Here is an 8,989-nt window from a genome sequence, read left to right on the forward strand (position 1 = left end):
CACATTCCTTGAAAAATACAAGTTACTAAAACTGACACAAGATAAAATAGAAACATCTAAATAGCCCTATAGCTATTTAAATAAAGTGAATTTGCTATTAACCCTGATACTAAAACCTGACAAAGATATTACAAAAAGAGGGGGGGAAATGACAAACCAATATCCCTCATGAACATAGATCAAAAATCCTAAACAAATAAAATCCAGCAAGATACAAAAAAGAGTAATACATCATGACCAAGTGGGTTTATCTTGGGAATGCAAGGTTGTTTGAATACTCAAACTCACTAATATAATGTGTTATATTAACAGAATAAAGAAGAAAAATCATATGATTGTTTTTTATAAAATCTAACACCTGTTCATCATTTTTAAAAAAAAATCTGAGCAAATAAGAAAGAGAAGAAATTTCTTTAATCTGACAAAGGACATCTATGAAAAACCTATAGTTAACATCATATTTAATAAGATTTACCATACTTCCCCATGTATAAGACTCTCCCATATATAAGACACACCTTAATTTTGGGACCCGAAATTTGAAAAAAGAATGTATTACATAAAGTTATTGAACTCAAGTTTTATTCATCATAAAATTCATACAACTCCTCATCACTGTCAAATGCAAGTAAAAAAAATCTACAACCATTGTATAAGATGCACCCAGTTTTTAGACCCCAAATTTTTTTTAAAAGGGTGCGTCTTATACATGGGGAAATACGGTAATGCACAGCACCCCTAAGATCAGGAATAAAGCAAGGATGCCCATTCTCACTGCATCTATTTAACATTTTATTGGTGGTTCTAGCTAGGGCAAAAAGGCAAGATAAAGGAACAAAAAGCAGAGAGATCATAAAGGAAGAACTAAAATTTTATGCACAGGCAACATGATTATTTATGTAGAGAATCCCAAGTGACCTATAAAATAACAACTAGAACTAATAAATGAATTTAGCAAAGTCTCAGAATAAAAGAGCAATACTCGCAGATCAATTATATTCCCATATACTGGCAGCAACCCATTGGAAAATGAAAATTTTCAAAATTTCATGTACAATAAGACCAAATAACATTAAAATGCTTAATGTTATTTGCATTTATAATGAAATAAATTTAGCAAAATATTTGTAAGACCTATATACTGAAAACTACCAAAAAATGAAAAGCAATACTGAGTTAAGGAAGATTTAAGTACCGTATTTGCCGGCGTATAAGACGACTCGGCGTATAAGACGACCCCCTAACATTTCCACTCAAAATACAGAGTTTGTTATATGGTCGGCTGTGTGCGATTTTGCGAGTGTNAGGCCAAGGTGGGGTGGGCAGGGCACTGGATAGAATTCATCCTGGATTGACTCTGGAAAGAACCAACCACCTGACAGTGGGCATCCTAATTTAGGGACTTCTATAGTGACTAAGATTGTGAATGTTGTGTTTGAATGCAGCTCTACCACTTAGCTGCTGGGTAACCCTGGGGAAGTTCCTTAATCTTTCTGAGTTTCTGTTTTCTGATGTATAAAATCAAAACACTACCCCTTTCTTACAGGGGTCATCTGGGCATTTATTGAGTGCCCACTGTGCCCAAGGAGCCACCGGAGCACTGCTTCATTTCAGCCCCATAGAATAGGTGGTATAGTTCCAAATCCATTTTCAAAGACCCCTGGAACCAGATTTTTGAAAGGTAATTCAGTGTTTATTTCATAACGCCTCCAGTGGTTTATTGGGAATCAAATACATGAGTGCAGCCACAGTGAAACACGTGACTATTTACATAAAGCAAAGTGAATAAATGCTATATGTTTACAGCCTCATGTCAGTTCAAGTTATGTCACCAAATGAATTTTGAAAAATAGTTCGATATTGGGGATTGATGGCTTCCTGCATTGCAGGTAAGACATGCGGTACTGCGTTATTGTCCCCATTTTATGGATAATAGCAGCAACGGGCACCGAGCGCGCTCAGGCAACGTGCCCAAGGACGCCCCGCGAGTGCTAGCAGAGCCAGAGGCGGAAGCTGAGGTCTGTGCGTCCAGGGCTGAGCCCTTACTCAGCCACCTCCCCTGTGGAAGCATCGGGACATGGTTTTGCCTCTCGCCTCCTATCCAGTGCCTCCATGCCTGGTGTCCCCTTCCATCCTGGTAATCCCTGAGGGGCAAATGGGAAAGGCTTGATGTCTGTGAATGACCCATTAAGTCCCAGGCCGGGACTGACTTCGTTTGCAGGTATACAGGGGTTTGCCTTGCTGCTCCCCACCTCCTTTCCAATTTGGCCTCTCTTTCCAGCCAGGCCCTTTCCTTGGACAACGCCCATGCCTCGTTGTCCAAGGTCTGAGCTCACGGCTTGTTCTGCCACTTAATAGGTGACCGTAGGCAAGTGACTTAACCTCTCTGTGCTCCACTTGTCTCATTCATTCAAAAAAAACCCCAAAAAACTATGTGTCAAATACCTACTATATGCTGGGTCTAAGTGCAGAAAACAAAGCAAGGACTCTTCCTCTCATGGACTTTGCCTCCTACTGGAAGGGGAATGGAAAAGAACCAAATCAACATATCAAACACCGCCAGGTGGTAGGGATAATTGTTATGGGAGAAAATAAGCAGTGGGGGTGGGGTAGGAGGACTGATGTGGGGTGGGATGCTAGTTTAGGAAAAGTGCTTAAGAAAAGCCTCTCTGAAGAGGGGGCATTTGAGCAAAATGAAGGAAAAGGTGTTCCCGACAGGCAGGAGTGGTCCATGCAAAGGCCCTGAGGCAGGACTGTGCCTGAAGGGTTTGTGAAGCAGCTAGGAGACTAGGGTGGTGGAAGGAAGCAAACTGTAGGTGGAGACTTTGGAGAAGCAGTAACTAGGGCCTGGTGAGCCATGGGGGGCACTTTGGGTGTTACGCCAAACAATACAACCAAGTTGAGAGCAATAGCTTTTCAGGAATTAATATTGTGTATAAACTCCTAGCGCAGGGTCTGACATATAACTTCGACTTAATAAACCGATATCCCCAACCTCCTGGGCAGAGACCAGTCTCCTCAGTGAGTCTGGGGGCTCCCCCAGACTCGGCTGTGTCTCCCCTATCAGACTAGAGGTTCCTCCCCTTGGCAGAGCATCTTCAGCCTGGGGGACCCTGGGCCTGCAGGGGCCTCCTCCATGCTCAGAAGCTGCAGCCCAGGGCCCAGGCCTCTCCTGACAGCTTCCAGTCATGGCCTCCCTGTTCGTGTTTGCTTAGCACTTCCTCCCAGCTCCCGCCCCGCCGTTCTGTTAGTTTTCATTGCTCCTTTATTAATTAGTTTTTCTGTCCTTGGGATTATTTGATTTCCACTTAATTGCTTGATGACAGCAGGGTTTATTTTTGTTCTTTTCCTTCCCAGAAGAGGGGCACATGCTGGAGCGGGGCCAGGCTGGCTGCTCGAGGCTATCTGGTCTCCTCTGGGGCAGCCTTTCCTCTTCTGCCTGGGCTCTCAAGTCCCCTGCCCACCTGTCACCCTATAAGGGACAGAGGTAGGAGGTTGTCACAGCTCTAAACTGCAGGCCAGGACTTTACAGGGGGGAGGCAGGGCCTCCCTCTGTGTTTACAGCCAGGGTCTGGAGCTACAGACGCAGTCAAACCCCTCCTCTGTGTAGCATGTCTCCTGAGTGGCTGGGCCAGCCCTGGAATACACTATCGCTCTCTCTCAGCAGCCTGTAAGCACAAGCCATTAATATCCCAGCTGAGGCAGCAGAAGCTCCCAGGGAACTTGCCTGGGGCCACAGAGCTGGCTTGAGTCAAGACAGGAAGCTAATCTGTCAGATGCAAAAGGCAGACCCCTTCCCCCTTTTCCATGGGTGAGCCCTGCCTCTAGGAGCGCTCATACTAGGCAGGTGACAGACAGGTGAGCCAATAGTGAACATCCAAGGTAGAAAATGGCCCTGCCACACAGCTGAGTGAAAAAAGCAAGTTAAAAAACAAACAAAAAACGACCGTATCATCTCACTTTGGTTAAATGAACACTACATATATATGGAAACACTATATATAAATGAACACTACATATATATATAGATTCATTCTTTCAACAGATTTTACGAGAGCTTTGCATGTCTGTTTCCCTAGTTACTAGGGAATACAGAGTGGTGGAAAAGTTAAGGCCCCACCCTTATGGAACTTACATTCCAGAGGAAGAAATGGATCATAAAGGAGTAAATCAGCAATTTGTAATTTCAAACAATAACACATGCTGTGAAAAAAAAAAATAGGGAGAGCTATTACATGGCACGGCTGAGGAGCTCTCCAAGAAGGTGGCGTCTCACTGAACCCTAAGTGACTGTTCTAGTCATAGAACAGTCAGGGCGCGATTGTTCCAGACAAAAATAGTAGCCTGTGCAAAGGCCCTGAGGTGGGAATGAGCCTGCTGTGTTTGAAAACCAGACAGAAAGCCTGGTGTGTGAGTGGTAGTGGGAAGGTGGTGGGAGACGAGAGGATGAGGTTGGAGAGGAAAGCTTGAGCCAGATTGGGAAACGCTTTGTTGGCTACGGTATGGAGTTTGGGTTGTATGTTGCTGGGATGGTCTGGAAGCTTTTTAAGCTATGTGTAGAGAAAGGCCTGGAAGGACTCCTATGTTGCTCTGAACAGTGGTTATCAATGAGGAGAGAGAGTTGAGGGGCAAACGAGAAAAGGATGGGGTAACAGGGAGAGCAAAACTAATGTCAAGTTATAGGGTAGGAGGCAAACTTGGGGCCACGACAGACTTGGAGGGACCCAGCACCAGGAAGGCAGGAGGCTGCAGCCAGAGGTCTGGGGTGGGGACAGGTAGACGGGTGATCCGGACACCAGGGGAAGAGGCCGCTGTACAGGGGAATGAGAAGTCGCTGGAAGCTGTGCTCAGCCCCAGGGGACCCTGCCTGGTTGGGGCCGACAAGGAATTGGGCTCCAGGGACATGAGCCGCAAGCCAGTTTTGCAGGCTGGATGATTATGGTGGGGTGAGAGAAGAGTTAGGTGAAGAGTTAGATTCCAGAACTGGGTCTCTGGGAATCGTTCCTACATGAACGCATTTATTCCGTGAGCATGTATTCAACACTTACAAAGCGCCAGGCATGCCCTTGTCATTGGAGATGGGAGAGTGAACAAGATTGACTTGGATCCTACACTCTGGAACCTTACAGCACAGTAATTAGGGAAGTACAGGCTTGACTAGCCAGCCCAACCTCCTTGCAGGAAGGAAGGCGGAGGGACAGATGTAAATTCTCTGGTTAGATACCATGGACCAGGCATGTGCTAGGCCTCTTACACTCACCATATCATTTATCAAACATGATTTACATAGGCCAGGACCCTAGGGCTCAGAGAGGTTAAGGGATGTGCTCAGAGTCACACAGCTATAGACGTGAGTCAGAATTTGAACACAGGTCTGTCATAATACAAATCCTAGGCTCCTTTTCCTGCCCCCTGGTTGGAACCGGGGAGGGGGTCTTGTTCTCGTGGGCTGGTCTGGGCAGCGATGAACTTGTGGATGGCCAGTGATCACGAGGTGCGTGGCTTTTAGGCCAGGTTACCCAAGACTGACGATACTGTAGGGAGCGGGCATGCCAAGGAATGTGACAGAAGGTGCGTCCTTCATGCAGGGGGATCTGAGCCCACGCCTTACAAGGAGCGCCCGGCAAGACTCCCCGAGCTTCCCCTGGCCCTTGAGGCTGTCTCCCTGGGTACACTAAATGTCAGGGCTAGCCCCCTTCCCTTTCACTACTTTGGGCTTCTAGGGCACTCAGAGACTTCAGTGACACCCCCTCTCGCTGCCCTTCTGCACACACACACACACACACACACACACACACACTACCTACGGACTTACACGAGCTCTTCCAGCCTGGCAGACAGAGCCTTGCCCTCCCTGGCCCCACACTCCTCAGGCTCGTGTCTAACACTTGGCACCTCCCCAGCACATCTCCTCCATCCTGCAGCAAGCCAGGGGGCTTAGCCCAGGGGCCACTGGCGGCCAGACACATAAACCCACTCCTCCTTACTCGAGGTAGTTTAATGGAAGCACCACAGGACACCTCCTGTGGGTCCCCAGGGTCTCTGTGCGGCTTCTCTCTGTTCGCTCCTCCTTTCTCCTGCAAGCCAGCTTTCTCTGCTTACTCACAGCCCCGTGACCTGGGCTGGCAGGTAGCTTTATCCTGTCCTATGCCAACTCCTACTCCCAAGACAAGCTTCCTGTCAGCTCCTCTGCTCACCACCATCCAACTAGTTCTCAGGGCTCAAATTCCAAATTCCCAGGAGCGGGGGCTCTGATGGACTCAGCATAGGTCAGGAGTCCGCCCCTGGTCCAACCAGCTGTGCCGACAAGAAACAGAGTTCCTTGGACGGAGGACTGTCCTGTCTAAGGGCCCTGGGTCTCCAAGAAAGGGGAGTGGGCCTAGAAACAATGATTGACATCAGGCCACGTCCTGTTCCTCAAACAGGTCTATATTTGCCAACCTCTGAGCCTTTACTCATGCTGTCCCCTCCACCTGGAACACACTGCCCGCAAAGCTCTGTCCTTGGTGGTCCAGGCCAAGTTATTTGTTTCCTCCAGTCCTTTAATGGGGTAACAACCCCCATTCCCAACACCCCACTTCTTGCATACGGCCTCATCCAGCGGTTCACTCCAAGCCCGCCCAGGCCCTTCCCCCGACACACTGATTTGGTCCTGCTCAGCCCCAGTTTGCACTGGGCTCAACACCCTTCACCCCAGTCTGTCTCCCTACCCTGACCCAGTCCCCAGCCCTGATGTTCAAACAAACTGAATAGGGAAAAGGACATACGAATTCTGAAGTCCCAGTCAGGACCTAGAGGCTACCTCAGTGGGGAAAGCCATTTGCCAGGCTTTTCTGCAGCAAAGCTGACTCCCTTTCTAGATTGAGAACCTTTCTCCTCCCCAGCCCATCCTCCAAGCTAACCCTCAGCCTCAGAGCAGACGTATTTGGTCAGATTCCCCCAGTGGCCCCCAGTTTCCCATTCTGGGGGCCACCTCCTTCCCTTCCTACCACCTAACCTGAAATTCTCATGGGGGAGAGGAGATACTTCCGCATCCCCTCCCGGCACCTGCAAACCCTTTTAAATCAGAGATTACAGACGCAAATGCTCAGGTGCTGATGATAATAATCCCACCTTCCCTCGCCCCCTCTGCCTGCCGAGCACGATCTCACTAGGACTTTCCATCCTAAGCCCCATTATTTTTTTCCCTCTCTCTTCTTTTTTAAACACAGGCTAATTTAAACTCTCTTTTCACAGATGAGAAGCTTTCAACTTTGGCATTAGAACTTGGTTTTGATTTATATTTTTGATCCTCAAAATAGATTTTTCCCTTCCAGAGGGACCCCCTGATCCTCTGTGCTGAGCGCGAGCCTTTACAGAAATGATTGCTCAGAGGAGAGGTGACATGCCCAAGGTGACACGCACAGGTGGGACAAGAACCCAAGGCCGAACCCAAGTCCCCTGGGGCCTTCATCTGGACTTGTCTCTCCTTACTCTGCTGCAGATGGTCATATATATGTAAAGTGCAGACCCTATGTACTTAAAGAGAAAAACAGGAGGTAACTGGACCAACAAGCATCACCTGAGAGAAGCAGCAGGCAAACCAGCTCCAACACAGACCAGCACAATTATGACGACATTCCCCGTGTGATCCGCAGAGCTGACAGCGGGGCCTGGAGAGCAGTGCTAGAACCACAGCCACCTGCAGAGTCCCCTGGCACCGACCAGGCTTTGGACACTAAGAAATGTGGCCCTGGTACCTCTCTTCCCGGAACTTCAGGCGAGGCCGGGATCCCAGGATCCAGCAGTGGTTCTGGCTGCTGCCATCATAGAAGCCAAGGTTCACTGAGGGCTTGTTATGCACCGGGTCCTTTGGGTGCATTGTCACATCCAGCCTTCCCAACAAGCCATGAGGTGCACACCATGCCACTGGGCCCACTCAACAGATGAAAAAACAGAGGCTCAGAGGAACTCAGCGACTTGTTCAAGATCACACAGCAGGTGTATGGCAGATCTAGGATCGGAAGCTGTCTGGTTTGAGCCCATACTCTCTCCAAAACTACCTTCAGATTAGATTTTTTTTTTTTTAATTCCACAGGCTGGGGAGGAGCCAGGTAGATAGGGATCATATCATCCACTAAAACACAATGCTTTCTGTCAGGAGTGCCTGGGGCTATGCAAGTCAGCAGACAGCTGACCTCGTTGCCAACCTGACCCCAGCCAGTGGGGCAAGCAGATCAGGTGCTTACCTGGAGTCAGGTCTGTCTTCTCTTCTCCCCGACGCTGGTCCTGCCCATGTGCACAGGCCAGCTACTCCAAGGCCAAGACACCTGTATGTCCCCAGAACAGGGGGTGGCTCTGGGCCATGGGATGGATGGCATCCATGTAGAACTAGATGAAAGTGGACCGTGCCAGGACCATGTAAGCACCTGCCCCCGTTCCATAAAGTACTGGCTTGGTGGAGGAGGGAGAGGAGGTGGAGGAGTCTCCGGCAGGTAGAGAAATGAAGACGCACTGTCCTCAGAGTTTGGGTCTTAGGAAGGTTCTCTGTGGGGCTGACGTGCACCCAGAGTGAAAGCCCAGTCTTGCGATGCCGGTCAGGGCCCTGTACGACCTGGGCCCCGTGACCTCACTGACCGCAAGTCCTCCTTCTGTCCTCATTGCTTCCTCCTCCCCCACCACACTGATGGCCTCTCCGTTCCTCAAACACCACAGGCCCAGTCCTGCCTCTGGGCCTTTGCAATTGCAGTTCCCTCTGTCTGTACCTCCTCCAGACATCACTTCCTTTGGTCTTGACTCCAATATCATCGTGTCAGAGAGGCCACCCCAGCAACCATTAGAATTGCAAATCAGGGGCCGGCTGAGTGGCTCAGTTGGTTGAGAGCTCGCTTAAGAGTTTGAGTTCTGAGCAACAGCGGTTTGATGCCTGGCCCGAGCTGAGCTGCTGCTGAGCTGCCAACAGGTGGCAGGATGGATCAGCTACATAAAAAGTAAAAAAAAAAATAAATAA

The sequence above is a fragment of the Hipposideros armiger genome, unplaced genomic scaffold (genome assembly GCF_001890085.2).
Source record: "Hipposideros armiger isolate ML-2016 unplaced genomic scaffold, ASM189008v1 scaffold_692, whole genome shotgun sequence".
NCBI classification, from domain to species: domain Eukaryota; kingdom Metazoa; phylum Chordata; class Mammalia; order Chiroptera; family Hipposideridae; genus Hipposideros; species Hipposideros armiger.